This window comes from Hibiscus syriacus, unplaced genomic scaffold (genome assembly GCF_006381635.1).
Source record: "Hibiscus syriacus cultivar Baekdansim isolate YM2019G1 unplaced genomic scaffold, ASM638163v2 tig00116959_pilon, whole genome shotgun sequence".
Lineage (NCBI taxonomy): Eukaryota > Viridiplantae > Streptophyta > Magnoliopsida > Malvales > Malvaceae > Hibiscus > Hibiscus syriacus.
In genome coordinates this window covers 2,027,032-2,043,473 of record NW_024063485.1, presented here as the reverse complement: position 1 = coordinate 2,043,473, position 16,442 = coordinate 2,027,032, and positions in this window count along the sequence as shown.

The following is a 16,442-nucleotide window of genomic DNA, read 5'->3' as shown; positions in this document are numbered from 1 at the left end:
CTGAGGGCACTCCTCTCAGGTGGGCACCTACGCTTCTATTAGAGCAAGACTTTATGGACCAAAGGTGTTCCCTTAGATTGGCACATATGCCTAATGAACCTAGGGTATATCCTTATGGATGCAGTTCTAGAGAACTGTATATTGGCGTTCGGTTGGAGGGTTTTACTACGATTTTAAAAATATGTTTTAAATTGTTACTATTTAAAAAAACCTGTATTTTCAATGGTTTTATGGGAACACACTAGACACCTATTATGATCTCCAGAACCTAGTCCTCCGAACATTTACTCTGAACTGAAATCTTCCTGTCTTTTACTACCTGAGATATCAGTAGGACCTCAGCGCAACATAAAAATCTATAGATGTCTGAATCAATAAGGAAAATTATGCTTGCATTTTATCTGCATGTCCTTCAGCATCACTTGGTAGTTATGTATTACTGAGCTTTCCAAAGCTCACTCTGAAACTCACCATTTCAGGTTAAAAGAATCGTACTAGTTCAGCTATAGACATCAGTAAAGGAGTTCCACTTGTGTTGCTTGCAGAGTACGGTGCATGTAATTAAGGGGCACGTAAGTTGTATTTTGTGTTAAATCTGAGTCTGTAATATGTTTTATTTCTGAATATTGTTAAATTTTACTTTTGTGTTTATAAATTGTTTTATGATTTTAGGCGTTTAAATAAAAATTTTAAATTTTTCCTGGATTTTACTGTGGGTCGCTCCAGTGACCCTAATGTGACACCTCAGATCAGATCAGGTCACCCGCATCGGTCTGTGCGTGTTACATCGAGCACCAAGGAGTGGCCGAAAATCTATCTTGAGGAAACTGCATAATTGCATGCCTCAACTTTTCTATTAATATATTATGGTTTTCTATTCAAATTATTTAATCTAATATTTTCCATGTTATTAATTGTGTTTGTTTTATTCTTGATTTGTGTGCATGAATTTTACGACGAGATCTTATCGAGAAATTAAATGTTTCTTGATGCGACTTGTATGAATCACCAAGGAAGCAAATTATGGACATATAAAATATTTGTTTTTTATATTTTCTTTTCGTCTCAGATTGTTATACATATAACAATCTTAAGACAAACTTCTATCTTCTACTTTATGGAAAAAATAAATCTGAGACAATTCGGAAATCTTGAAAAAATTTGAGATAAACAAATAAATTCGTTTTCGGGATTTATCCTGCCGTTTTAACGAGTTTGCTTAATTTCAAAGTGGACAAATCTATTTAATAAATTTTTTTGTTAAAGTAACGTTGGTTACTAAGTTTGAATCATTGTTTCTGTTTGATAATAAAAAATCGAAAATAAGCGAGGTTGATTTGAATCTACACAATAGTACATGAGTTTTTTTTTTTCAAATTGCTTTGCAAGCTCATGTAGGAATCAACTTGTGTAAATAAACAAATACATGGTGATTAACGCATGGTGACAAGTGCACATGATTTGCCTTTTTTGCAAATAAAAGAAAAAATGTGATTCTTTGGTTATGGAAAATAAAAATTCCATATGTGGTTATTGCCTATAAATGTAGAGCAATTAAAGAATCAATGTGATTATTTCTATATTATGATATTATTGGGGAATATCATCATAGTAAGATTTTACCCATAAAAGTGCATGTGAGCATTAATCATGATATTATTCATGATTTTATTGTTATGGCATTATTACCATATAACCTTTGGCCTATTAATATGGAATATTAAATATATTATGAATAAAGAATACCTTTGGTATTTATAATTATTATTAAGTGTTATAATAATTATAATTTGTGTTTTTTGAAACACTAAGTTTGAAATGTTGTTTATGTTTGATAATAAAAATTTGAAAATAAGCGAGGTTGATTTGAATCTACGCAATAGAATATGAGTTTTTTTTTGCAAATTGCTTTGCAAGCTCATCTAGGAACCAAAATGTGTAAATACACAAATACATGGTGATTAACGCTTGGTGACAAGCGCACGATGATTTGCCTTTTTCGCAAATAAAAGAAAAATGCGATTCTTTGGTTATGGAAAATAAAAAATACATATGTGGTTATTGCCTATAAATGTAGAGCAATAAAAGAATCAATGAGATTATTTCTATATTATGATATTATTGGGGAATATCATTATAGTAAGATTTCGCCCATAAAAGTGCATGTGAGCATTAATCATGATATTATTCATGATATTATTGTTATGGTATTATTACCATATAACCTTTGACCTATTAATATGGAATATTAAATATGACATGAATAAAGAATATCTTTGGTATTTATAATTATTATTAAATTTTATAATAATTGTGGTTTGTGTTTTTGGAAACATTATAAATTTTATTATTGTACTAAAAATTTCTTTTGAGAAATTTTGTAGATACAAACAAATTTAAAGTTTAATCTAAGGCTTTTTATTATTGCGTTGTCAAAAGTAAAATCAAAGGATTAATTTCTTTTAATTATTGTGTTTGCAGAAGTAAAATCAAATGATTAATTCATTTCGATTATTTGATTATGAAAATTAAAATCAAATGATTAGTTCCTTTTGATTGTTGGGTTGGTAAAATTAAAGGATTAATTCCTTTTGATTTCTGTTTGTTAAACATAATCGAGTTGTTGTGATCTATTTGTTTCGGTTTTTAGTGTTACTAATCTCGTCGGTTAATAGAATATAAAGGGAATAAATCATTGGATTTATTTCCTTGAGATTCTTTAATGATTATAACTTTGCAAGGAAAATATATTGTTTAATTTATTTAGTTAGAATCTTAAATAATTCTAACTCTGTAAGGAAAATAAATTGTTAAATTTGTTTCCTTGGAAATCTTGAATGATTTTAACTTTGTAAGAAAAATAAAATTGTCGAATTTATTTTATTGAGAATCGTGGATGATTCTATCCTTTAAAAAAATTGTTAAATTTATTTTCTTGAGAATCTTAAATGATTTTATTTTGTAAAAGTTAATAAATTGTTGAATTTATTTTCTTATATGATTCTATCTTTTAAAAGGAAATAAATCGTTGAATTTATTTTCCTGAGAATCTCACATGATTCTGATTTGTAAGAAAATAAATTGTTGGATTTATTTTCCTATTTTATAAAAAGAAAAAATCGTTTGATTTATTTTCATGTTTTATGAAAGGAAATAACTAATTATGTTTATTTTCCTGTTTACGAAAGGAAATAAATTGATGGATTTTTTTTATGTTTAAAAAAAGGAAATAAATTGGTAAATTTATTTTCCTAAGAATCTTGTATGATTCTGATATGTAAAAGGAAATAAATTGTTGGCTTTATTTTCATATTTTGAAAAATGAAATAAACCATAGAATTTAGTTTCATGGTTTGTAATAGGAAATAAATCATTGAATTTATTTTCCTATTTTGTAAAAAAGAAATAAATCGTTGGATTTAGTTTCTTATTTTGTAAAAGAAAATAAATCAAAATAAATCGTTTGATTTATTTGCATGTTTTGTAAAAGGAAATAAATCGTTAGATTTATTTTTCTGTTTTGTGAAATGAAATAAATCGTTGTATTTATTTTAATGTTTTGTAAAAGGAAATAAATCATTGGATTTTTTTGGGAATCTTGTATGATTATTGTTTATAAAAGGAAATGAATCTTTGGATTTATTTCCATGATTTGAAAAAGAAAAAAAATCGGTGGATTAAATTTATTTTATTGGGAATCAAGTATGATTCCATTTTAAAAGAAAAAAACAAATCGTTAAATTTATTTCTTTAAATCTCGATATGTTTGTAAAGTGAGATCTTGAAAGTAAATTTATTCTGGAAATTGAATTTTTGTCGTAATAATGGGTTTACCTGATCTACTTTTACAAACAAGAAGGAATAAATAATTTTTTTACCTTCATTGGTGATTGCAAAAAAGTATTGCTATATATTTGCTAAAAAGCAAAGGTGAAGCTATAGAGAAATCTATTCTCTATAAATTCAAAGTTGAACACTAACTTAATAAAATCATTAAAATGGTAAGAAGTGATAATTGTGGTGAATAAATTGAACCATTAATTGGTCAACAATGTGCACAACATGATATTATTCATAAAGTGACACCATCATTAGGGTAGCAAAGTGGAAGAATTAATTATTAAAAATGAAATGATGAACGCAATTCTAAGAAGTTCTGGATTATCACAGAACATATGGCGGGAAGATGTTTTTCAGCTAGTTACCTTTTAAATAAGGTTTTCCAAAAAAAATTGACAAGACACCATATGAGTTATGAAAATGTAGAAAATCTTTCTACGATTACTTAAAAATGTGGTGTGTGTCTTGTAAAGATAATGATATCATTATCAAAGGAAATGAAATCCCAAATCGGTGGATTATATTCACTATGCATATTATAGCAAGACATATCGATATCTTGTGTATGAATAAAAAACCTGGAAATCACAAGAACACGATAATGAAATCAAAGAATATATTATTCTTTGAAAATATATTCCCTAATATAACTATATAACTAAGGAAGATGATTGAAGACTTTCAGAAAAGATAAGTCCAGATGTTCAACGAAATGTTGAAACAAAGATATTGTCATTATGACAAACCTCTGAAAAGTAATTATGAGAGAACTATGATATCTCATATATCCCAAGATCATGTTTCCTTAGAAGGATACTATGATGTCAATTTAATATATGATATTCAAGATATCAAAGGAACATTGGGAAGATATTCAAGATACCAAATCCAAAATGGAATATGAGTTTGTAGCTCTAGACAAGTCTAGAGAATAAGTTGATTGACTTTAGAATTTCTTGGAGGATATTCTTGAATAGCCAAAACTTGTGCCCACAATATTCATATATTGGTAGAGCATAAAAAGTTTATGAATAACGGTAAGTTGAGATATATACATCATCAACACAATACCATTAGACAACTGATCTCAAATGGAGTTATCACTATTTATTTTGTAAGATCAAAGGATAACGTTGTGGATCCACTAATCGAAGGGTTAAAATCGAGATCAAGTTGAGAAAATATCTAAAAGAATGAGACCAAAACCCATGGAAAATTGAAGGTGTTTTGTGAAGGAAAGCCCTACCTAATTGACTGGAGATCCCAAGATATAGGTTCAAAGGGACAACCAAATTGCATAAACCGTGTGCGGTCACTGTGGGGGTTTCTTATCCCAAGTCCATTCCTATGATGTAAACAGTGATCAAATTGGTATAGCTTAAGCAAAGCTTTTAATGACCATTACCTGCTTCGATAAGTCGAGCAACATAAGTCACCTATGTGAGAGTGAAGTGGGGTCGCTTCAAAGAGACTATTGGGCATAGTTTTTTCAAACTCTTGCAGAACCAAGCGATGTCCATGGATTTAAGGACATACCCATGAGAAATAAAATTCTTGTCAGATGGGTAGTTGTGTGAAGTATATCATCATTTACACAAAGAGCAGGACAGTTCAAGGACATCACGTTTACTGGTTAGCTATTAAAGTAAATATATTACCACAAGGGAAGGTTCAAAAGAGGACATCTACCTATCTTATGCAATTATCGATCGTAGAGTCTATCACTACATCGAGACAAAATGGTTTTGATAAAATGATAAATTTCATTCATGTGGGGGATTTTTGGAAAAAAATTGATAATTTTGGAGCTTTGAATGAGAAATTGATCCAAAAGTTGTTGAGGAAAATGTGAAATCAATTGTTGGTTCGTAAATGTGCAGACGTGCACGACATGAGTAACGTGAATGCCTAAACCGGCCTAGCTCTTTGTGGGCTTGCGGATATTTTAACCCAAATGTGAGATATTTTCCTCAAATAGAGAATATCTTTTCGAAATCTGTTTTGGGATTAAAATGATAAATATTAAAAGATTCCTTTAATTAAAACAATTATTTTGGAAATTGCTTAATTGCTTGATTCTCATTATTGCTTGATTAGGTCAAAAATTTCCAATTGTTAACAATGCGAACTTCCTATAAATACCGTGTTAACCTACTAGGTTAAAAAACAAGTCAAAAAACAATTCAAAGGATTTTTTTTCTAGTTTTGGTGATAGGCGAAGACAAGAAATTGTTCGTGATCTCGGAATTTGTGCTACTGTGCGCTGATCATCTCGTTGTTGTATCCTAGGAGACAGACGACCAAAGATCTCGAGCACCAAGGAGTAGCAGAAAATGTCTTAAGGAAACTGCATAATTGCACGCCTCAACTTATTTCTATTAATATATTTATGGTTTTCTATTCAAATTATTTAATCGAATATTTTCCATGTTATTAAATGTGTTTGTTTTATTCTTGATTCATGTACACGAATTTTACGACGAGATCCTGTCGAGGATTTGAATGTCGTTTGACGCGACTTATATGAATCACCATGGAAGTAAATTGTGAATCTATAAAAAAAGTTATTTTCTTTTCGTCTCGAATTGTTATACCTCTAACAAAGCACTGGTTGTGAAAAATTGAACCCAATAATTCTATACAATGTGTGCATAATGCTTGACTGTGAACCATGATTCCGGTCTGATCCCGATCCCGAACCATGATTCCAGTCTCGAGTTGAGTTGGCATCTTTGACTGTGAACAATCCTTTCCCAGCTGAACTCTAGTTTGCTGAGTTTTATCATGTTCAGTCGGTTTATTATGTCTAGTTTGCTGAACTCATAATATAGCAAAAGAATTCCAATTTTATAAATTTAATTATAAATATGTAATGAATTATAAATAATTTTCTATAACCATATATTATATAAATATAAACTTTTTCACATTTTTCATATGTAATATATATATCATGTAGAGTTGAGAGACTCAACTTAAATTTGAAAATCAATCTACTAATTACTAAAAAAATTGGAATATTCGAGTTGAATCAAATAATATTTTTTTGAGTTGAATTGAATTTATAAAATTAAGAGCCTCGTCGGGTTTTTAACATTGAATCGATTTAAAAAAATTATTATTTTTTAATCAAATAATATTTTACTCACTCTTACATAACGATATTAAAAGAAAATTGATGGGTTTTACACAGATCGATCTAATCTAATGATCTGCGAGGGCTTTTGGGTTTCGTAATGACCTTCTGAGATCCAATATCTCTGGCTTGTTACTGATGGTATGGGCTTTTTTTTAGTTACTGAACACTATTTCATTTTATCTTGACGTGCTTCAAAAAATAATAAAAACCGCTTATCTGATAATTCATTGAAAATTGAAAATTTTATTACTTTAAATTTATTTGATAATTAAAAATTAAAAATTAAAAATTTCTGTTAGAATAATCACTGATTTAATTAATAAAAGATGTAAATACTTAAATTTTATGGACAAAATCATAGGATTGTATACAAAATGTTAAGAACATCAGTGATGGTACTGAATGTCTTTTATGATATGATCCTCTTTGTCAGGGACGGGTGTAAGATTTTATGTTAGGGGAGAACTAAAATTTCAAGAGGTGAAAATAGATTTTTAATAAAAATAAATAAAATTCAAAATATATGATAATTTTAAGTTTTCAGGAGAACGATTGTCCCCATCCGCCTCTCAAGTCCATTCTTATTCTTCTTAGTGTCATGAAATTGGTATGAATTTAAGGTTGTTTGTTTGGCTGTAATTGGTTTTCCGAAAAATGATTTATTGGAATTTAAATTACTGGAACTAGAAAATGAATTACTGTAATTTGAATTCTGGAAAATGAATTACATTTCTGGAAAACGTTTTCCGGAAAATATTTTTCCGTAAAATGAATTACATTTTTCTGAAAAACATCTGGAAAACGTTTTATGATGTTTGGAAGATGTTATTTAAACATTTTTTTTCCACTAGTTGAAGAGCTTTTAAAAATTATTTATTACAAATATTAAATATAATAAATAATATTATTTATCATAAAACTTAATATTATTATTTTAAAATATTAAAATAATATATTTATTATTAAATATTATTTTTATAATTTTATTAATAAAAATATTATTTTTTGTATATTTTAGTGAAATAAAATATTATAAATTATATTAATTATTTATTAAAGTAATAGTGTTATATTATATTTTAAAAATATTAATTAGTATATTTTAAATATCTTTATTAAAATATTATTTAAATATATAAATAATATTATTCATTATTAAATATATAATTTTTTTATTATATATTATTAAAATAAAAATATAATATCTTATATTATTATAATATAATTGATTATTTTATATAATATTAAAAATATAATATTATATTATTATAAATATTAATAAATAAATAAATAAATAACATTTTGTTGAAAATGATACTAAAATATTTTATTAATATTAAATTCAGAAAATAAAATTATTTTGAGTATTTATTCTTTGAAGTGAAAAGTTCGGAAAATGACTTACGGAAAATGAATCCGTAAGTCATTTTACAGAAAACACAAAGGAAATTTTGTTACTAGGAAAATGAATTACGTTCCGAAAAACCAATTACGTGAAACAAACACGGGAAAACATTTTCTGGAAAACTAATTACGTAAAACAAACACGGGAAAATATTTTCCGAAAAATGAATTACGTAAAACAAACACGAAAATTCGGGGAAAACCAATTCCGTAATTCCAATTACGACAACAAACACACCCTTATTTATTTAATGGGCTTGACATAATGCTTGCCTTTCCAAATTTATTTGTACTCCATTTTATGAGTTAAAGTTTGACTATACTCCGTTATTTGTCCTATTTTTTCAAAAGAAAAATATATGTACTCCTAGAATTCATCGTTGCCTGCTTTTGTTTATATTTTATAATTTGATTAATCAAAATTAATACGATAATTTAAAAATTTATTCAATAACACATTTTATTAAATTATTTTTTAATGAAAGCGGCCAATTCATTTTTTTCCTGTTTTCAATAAGGAATGAAAGAAGGCAGCAATCGCAGGGATGGGCAGCGGGACACGATGCGAATTGTTGTATAAAGAAAGTTATTAATCATTTTATACACTAATTAACATAGAATAATATATTAATTAAAGGATAAATTATATCATTGACCACTTAATTATATCATTGATCACTTAATTATATCATTGATCAATTTCATTAATTGTCACGTCAACATTTCCGCCAATTGTTAACAGTAAGTAGCTTGATTGACAATAAATAAATAGTTAGATAGTCTGATTGACAAAACTGAAAGATTGATGGTAAAACTAAAAAGAGTAAATAGTTGAGTGATAAATGGTATATTTTACCCTTAATTAAACTTCAGATATTTATTTGGTAAAAATCGAATAAAAAAGTTATAGCCTTCTTTAGCCTTAGCCTTCTATTAGCTATTCTAAAATCAGGGAGGGCAACAATAGTGGTAAATTGAATTTAAATAATTTTTTAATATTTTATTTTAATTTAACTAATACTATAACATTAGCATGAATTAACAATCAAGTGATCAAAATATAACAATCCAAAATGTTTGTGACCAAAATTTAATTATAGATAATGTAAGTGATCAGAATGCAAAGTTTCAAAATCAATGAAAAAAATGAATAAAATTAAAACAAAAGTGATTCTTTTAATAGTTTACTTTTTTTTTTACTTTTTGAGTTTACCAAAAAGTGTCGAAGCTTGTGCCCGGAAGCTATCTAAGTTAGTGAAGAATCTATTATTCTTGAGAAAGTTGGGAACAGTGTAATAAAGAAGACGAAGATGAAAGAAAAGATAGAAGCCTAAGTGCTGTCCTAAAAATTCGTTTGTGTTTATCAACAATTAGTTGATCTAGTTGGATGAAGTATTAAATCTCTTTAAATAAAATTAATAGTTCAAATCTTAACGTTATGCCGTTATGAATAAAGAAAATTAAATTAAGATAATCATTCTTATAATAGATCTTTATAGTACTCGATCGGAATTAATTTATCAGTGAATGAGAAACAAGTAGTTATGAAAAAAAGTTGCTCGTCCTTTAATTTTGGTGTGTAATGTGGCTTGACATAGCTACATTATTGATGTTTGATAGTGCTCACTCCTAGGGTAATTTTTCTTATGAGAAAATAACTTCAGTGACTGAAAATGCCTTATAATATACGATTTTAACCAATTTTTTTTGGATTTGCGAAAATGACCAACAAATTCGCAACGCGATCTCAAATTTCGCAACCCAGTTTCCAAATTCGCAACGCGAATATGTAAATCACATTACGATTTTCCAAATTCGCGTTGCGATTTTCCAAATTCGCAACGTGAATCTGTAAATCGCAACGCGAATCTGTAAATCGCAACACATAAGTCAAATTCGCAACGCGATAGTCAAATTCGCAACACAAAAGTCAAATTCGCAACGCGATAGTCAAATTCGCAACTGAATTTCAAATTCGCAAATGAATTTCAAATTCGCAACTGAATTTCAAATTCACAACTCGATTTTTGAATTCGCAACACGAATTTAATTTCGCAATAGGTTTTAGTTTCGCAACACAAATGTTTTGGGTATATAACTACGCAACAGCAGTAACTCATAACCTAAATCCCTAAATCGCAACTCATTCCATCTCCATCTATCACTCTCTCCGGCGACATCCGTTCCTATATCCAACGACATCCTTCCCCATCTCTAATTTGTTTTTACATAATTTTATTTCTATATAATTTTTCAATGATTTCTCTCCCAAATTATCAACTATCAACCTAATAAAGATATGTTTTTCTCTAAGTTAGTGATGATATGTAGTTTATAGCTCGTTTGTTTAGTAAATTAATTTACAATTTGTAGAATGAAATCATCTAATGTTGATCATGTTTGGATAGATTTGTGTTTTGGAGGGTCATGGGAGAATGTTCATGGTGTTTTACAATATGTGCCTTTACCCATGAATCTTCAACTAAAACTGTCATTAAAAAAGTTAACTTATGAAACTCTAATGTTACGTGTTGCAAAGAAATTGAATTTAGAGCCTCTAAGTGGATTTAGGCTATCTTATCAGAGAAAAGGTAAAGTTTATTTGTTAACCGACAATGAAGATGTTGAACGATTCATTGCTTACATTAGTGTTTCGCAAGAAGATGTTGTTACATTGTATGTTGTTGAACCTAGAAGTAGTGAAGTTGGGTCAGTAGCGGGTATTAATCAACTAAGTTCTTCAATCCCAGTTTATGGTGCTCACAATGTACAACATTGTTATCAATCTCAAAATTTAATGGTTCCACCACAATTTCATCACCAAGAAAATTTTGTTTCACCACATTTCCAATACCAAACACAATATCAAACACAATCTCAAAACCCACAACCTTTTCCTAATCCAAATCCCAATCAACTTTCAGCACCAAATTTCAATTTTCGTATTGACCAGTTAGACGATTATGAGCCAACAGAAAAAATTGTGAGTACTAGTCAATATTTGAAATTTGATCTTGGTCAATAGCCGGACTTTGATCTTGGTCAATACTCGGTTTTTATGATGTTTCAGAAGAAGAAACATACCATGCATGTAATGATTTTGATATTGGTTAATACCCGAATTTTGATGATGAAACAACCGCTGTCGAGGAAAATGTTGTTGATGATAATGAGGAGGAAGTTACAACTGTGAATGAACATGTTGAACATCCATTCTATAATTCATATAACCCTGAAGAAGAAAAACAAGAAGAAGAAGTCCCCGAAGAAAATAAAAAGAAGAAAATGCCACGGGAGTATAACTGAAATATGCCAGAATTACTTCAGATACCAGAAGAAGAGTTGGTTAAGATAGCAGTTGATTGTTACACAAAAGTTATTCGTATCAAGAAAGATGATTGTTTTGATACAAAGGAAGACTTGAAGATAGCTTTGTATATGAAATGTGTGGAAGATGGCTATCAACTAAAAGTTAACAAATCAAGCAAAGATCGTTTCGAAACAAAGTGTATGATTGACAAAAACTGTACGTGGCATATGATTGCAAAGAGGATAAAAGATTGCGAAATGTTTCAAGTTAGGACTTTTATTGATAAACATACATGTTCAAGAACCCAAGTTTTTCCTCACCATAGACAGGCAAACAAAAAGGTGTTGGGTGGTTTTCTGGTTGAGTTAATGTTTTTGAATGGAAGGGTATATCGGGGACATGAAATTATGATTGACATGAATGCTTGGTTCAAGATTAGTATCTTATATTCTCAAGCTTTGAGAGCCAAATGTTATGCCTTGGAATTGTTGAGGGGGTCGCTAGAAGCATTGTTTTGCCCAACTGCCGACTTATTGTCATAATTTAAAGCTGAAAAATCCTGGGTCGGTAACTCATATCAAAACAGATAGAGATGGACGCTTTGAGTTGCTGTTTATCACCATTGGTACTGCGGTTAGTAAATCATTATAATTTTGTTGATTCATTTTTGTTAGTTGCATGCATTTCACATTTAAATGATTATATTTCTTGTGTATATGATTTTGTAGATTCGTTCGTTTATTACTTGCATGCGCCCAGTTATTATAGTTGACGGAGCACATTTGAAAGGTCGATACCTTGGAGTAAACTTATTAGCAGTAGCCATGGATGCTAACAATGGGATACTGCCAATAGCTTACGGGGTTGGCAAATCTGAAACCTCTGATTCATGGACATGGTTTATGGGGCATCTTAGGGATTGCATAGGTCATATTAGCAATCTGACAATCATATCCGATAGGGAAAACTCAATTGACAACGCTGTTAGAAGGTGTTTTCCATATGCTTTTCATGGACTTTGTGGTGTTCATTTGTACAAAAATCTAAAATCAAGGTCTGCTGGTATAAAAAAGCAAAAATGGACATACTGGAAGACTGTAAAAGCTTATCAGGAATTGGATTTTAATAAGCATATAAATTGTTTAAGACGTGTTTTGCCTTAATGTGCTCAAACACTAGAAGATGTTGGGTTTGAAAGATGGTCAAGAGTATATCAACTTGGAGCAAGATATGGTTTCATGACGTCTAATAGTGCATAATCAATCAACGCTCTAAGTCGTCATTCCCAGAAATTACCCATTACTATGTTAATGGAGTTTTTTCGAGCCTCTATTCAACAGTGGTACTACAAGAAAAGAAACCATGCAAGTATTATTTCTTTAAATTCGTAACTTATCATATTTAATATATTTTTCTAAGTATTATTTATTTAAATTTACAGGAACATTGGAACGTCGTGTTACACCATAGACTGAAAAGAAGATAACGAAATGTGTTGTGAAGTCAACGTCATGGAGAGTTGAACCATGTTCAAACACTTTGTTTGAAGTATTGGATAATAACTTAAATGAGCTTGTCGATCTAAATGCAAAGACGTGTAGTTGTAAGAAATGGCAAACATCTGGTTATCCATGTGGCCATGTTATAAAAGTCGCTCTTCATCTAAACCAAGATGATTCAAGCGCATACGCTATGGATTGCTACACTACAGAAGTATATCGACAGACTTATATCGAGATTGTCTACCCTATTCCACATCCTTCTGAGTGGGACATACCAGATGACTTACAAACAGTTTTTCCACCAGTCATGGACATCAGGCTACCTGGCCGACCAAAAAATCATGATCGTATACCGTCTAAGGGTGAAGAGAAGAAGATATCAACATGTAGTCAGTGCAAGGAAAGTGGTCATACAAGGTTGACCTGTGGATCACCAGTGCCATCACAATCATCTTTTCCTCTACCAAAATATGGATCCTCATCAAAATCCAAAGCTCATATGGTGCCAAGCAGAAGGAAATCAAAATCGCAATTGCAATCAAAATCTCAATCACAACCGGCTTCACCTTTTGGGACTTATTAACTTAGGTGATTTTTAAATGCAAACATTGTATTATGTGTATTTTATGTGTGAATGCATACTTTTTCAATTAGATATTCATTAGTAACTTGAGTTTGAACATTGCTATGATCTGTTCATTTGTTATCACTTATCAGATTGTTGTCTGTTATCTTTTTGAAGGTGTTTTCCTTGAATTCGCAACGCGAAAGCGCAAATCGAAAATCGCAATGCGAATTTGACTTTCGCATTGCGAATTTCACTATCGCAACGCTTATTTCGCGTTGCGAATTTAACTATCGCAACGATAAAATCGCGTTACGAATTTGACTTTCGTGTTGCGAATTTGTACCTTCAACAGGTCTTTTTTGCCTTCAACATAATGCATATTGAATTTAAAACAACAAATAAACTTTTACAAATCAATTAAACAAGGAAAAAATAATTCTTATTTACACATCAAATTAAGCAAATCAACTTTTACAAATCAATTAAACAAGCAAAAATAATTCTTATTTCCTCATCAATTAAACAAACCAACTTTCAATGTAAAATTCAATTAAACAAGCAAAAAAAGTGTACCCCAGACTGTTGTTTATGCACAAATACATCAATTTCACGCAGCTCACTTCAGGATTAACCTGCAGAAACCAAACATTTGCTCAAACAACACTTTCTACACATCTAAAACCAACAAACATCAAATTACTGAATTCTAGGTACTTAACCAAATATTTTCAAACCAATTAAAGAGTATATATGTTAACAACATTGCTCAAACTTATCAATTATTTATGCACACTTTCATCATACGGAAGCAGGTCGACAGCGTCTCGCATATATCGATCTAGCCATAAAATGCCGAAACCACAAGCCTACTGCACCTCTATCTCTATCTCTAGGAGGTAGAAACTGTTTACTTCCTGTCGTCAAACGTTCCAAGCACATGCATACGAGAGGACCATAATTCTCTCTGGCTCCCTGCGTTTGTTGTGGCACAGTCTCGTCTCTGATGATTGTAACTTTGAACTTCTTTGGCTTCTTGTTTCCAGAATTAGTCCAATAATCAATCGCAGCCAAGTATTTAGTCAAATGAGCGCTCCATCCCTTTGTAATAATATCTCTCAAATCAGACAATGGTATGTAATTCAACATGCTGTCATATACCATTGTCTTCAGGGATGGGAGCTGAAGCTCGACGAGAAGCCAATGACGACGTTCCAAAACATGGATAAACACCTATAATCATAAATAATTGCGCACATCAAATAAAAATTATGAACACCTTTAAAATATTCAAAAAATGAATACTAACCTTATCGACCTCCTACCACGCAGGATAAAGTTTAGCTTTTCCATTACCCAACGTATATGAAGAATCTCTCGGATCCTTCAAGTGAGCTACGTGAAAAGACGTCGGCATAATAGTCCATCGAGTATTTTTTATTTTCTTCAATTTCCTTAGTACTAGAAGACGTGACACCCATGCATCAATATGCTGTTTTATAAAAAAAATACATATATTAGTGAATTTATTAATAAATTTTAAAAAAAATTAATCAAAATGCAATATAAGAAGAATATAAGACTTACCCCCCATTCGAAATAGCCATTAACTTCAACCCCTAATAAAATACCCCACCAAGACCGATCAAGAAACAAATGTATAACATCGTCGAGTTTGCATATGTCAGAATAACACCCCTGGCTCCGCTCATGTAGATAAAAATCAACTGCAGTCTTAGCCCAAAGGGTATTATCCGTAATTGTGTCTAGTAGTGTTTCCCTCTCCTCCTGAGAAATGGTACTGGCCGATAACTCATACAAAAGCCAACATACATCCATCATATCAGGCACGAGAAGGGGTTTATCAATATGTCGAAAAATGACATGTTGTGAATCGGGCTCTTGAACGGTGGGAGTGACCTATTCAACGATGACAGGGGCCTCTTGAACGGTGGGACGGGCCTCTTGAACGATGAGAGGAGTCTCTTGAACGATAGGAGGCACCTCTTGAACGATGACAGGTGAATCGGGCTTCTTCTTACGGAGTCTTGGCACTAGTGGGATGAAAGGAGACGTAATGGCATGTGCACGACGTCTGATGCGTGAACCCCGTCGTGCAAGAAAAACCTGACGTAAAGCATCTACCTTATCGGGCTGCTGAAAATAAATTAATACATAAATTAGTAAATAAATAAATAAATAATGCCGAAAAAATGTTATTTGCATTTTTAGTATAGTATTAAACAAATTTACCTCATTGCGTAGAGTATGAACCTCATTTTACAACGATGAAACAATCTCACGTAGAGTGGCTACCTCATCACGTAAAGTAGATACCTCATAACATAGCGCACCATTTTCATCGCGCAAAACATTCACCTCACCACGTAAAGATCGTACCTCATCACACCATACACCATTGTCTTCACGTAAAGTACCGACCTTATGAAGCAAAGCACCGACTTCATCACGTAACTCATCCCGTGGAAGTGGAGAATAGGGAGATAAATGCCATAGCCTCTTTGTCGGTCGCCAATCATGAGGTGATGGTGGAGAAGAGGCTCGATCAGGTAATGGCTCCGGGTGTCGAGATGTAGAATCGGCCCGATCAGGTGATGGCTCTCGAAGTGGGGGGTGCTCATCATCCGTCCCATCAAAAAACCGCTTACTAGCTTGCCACCA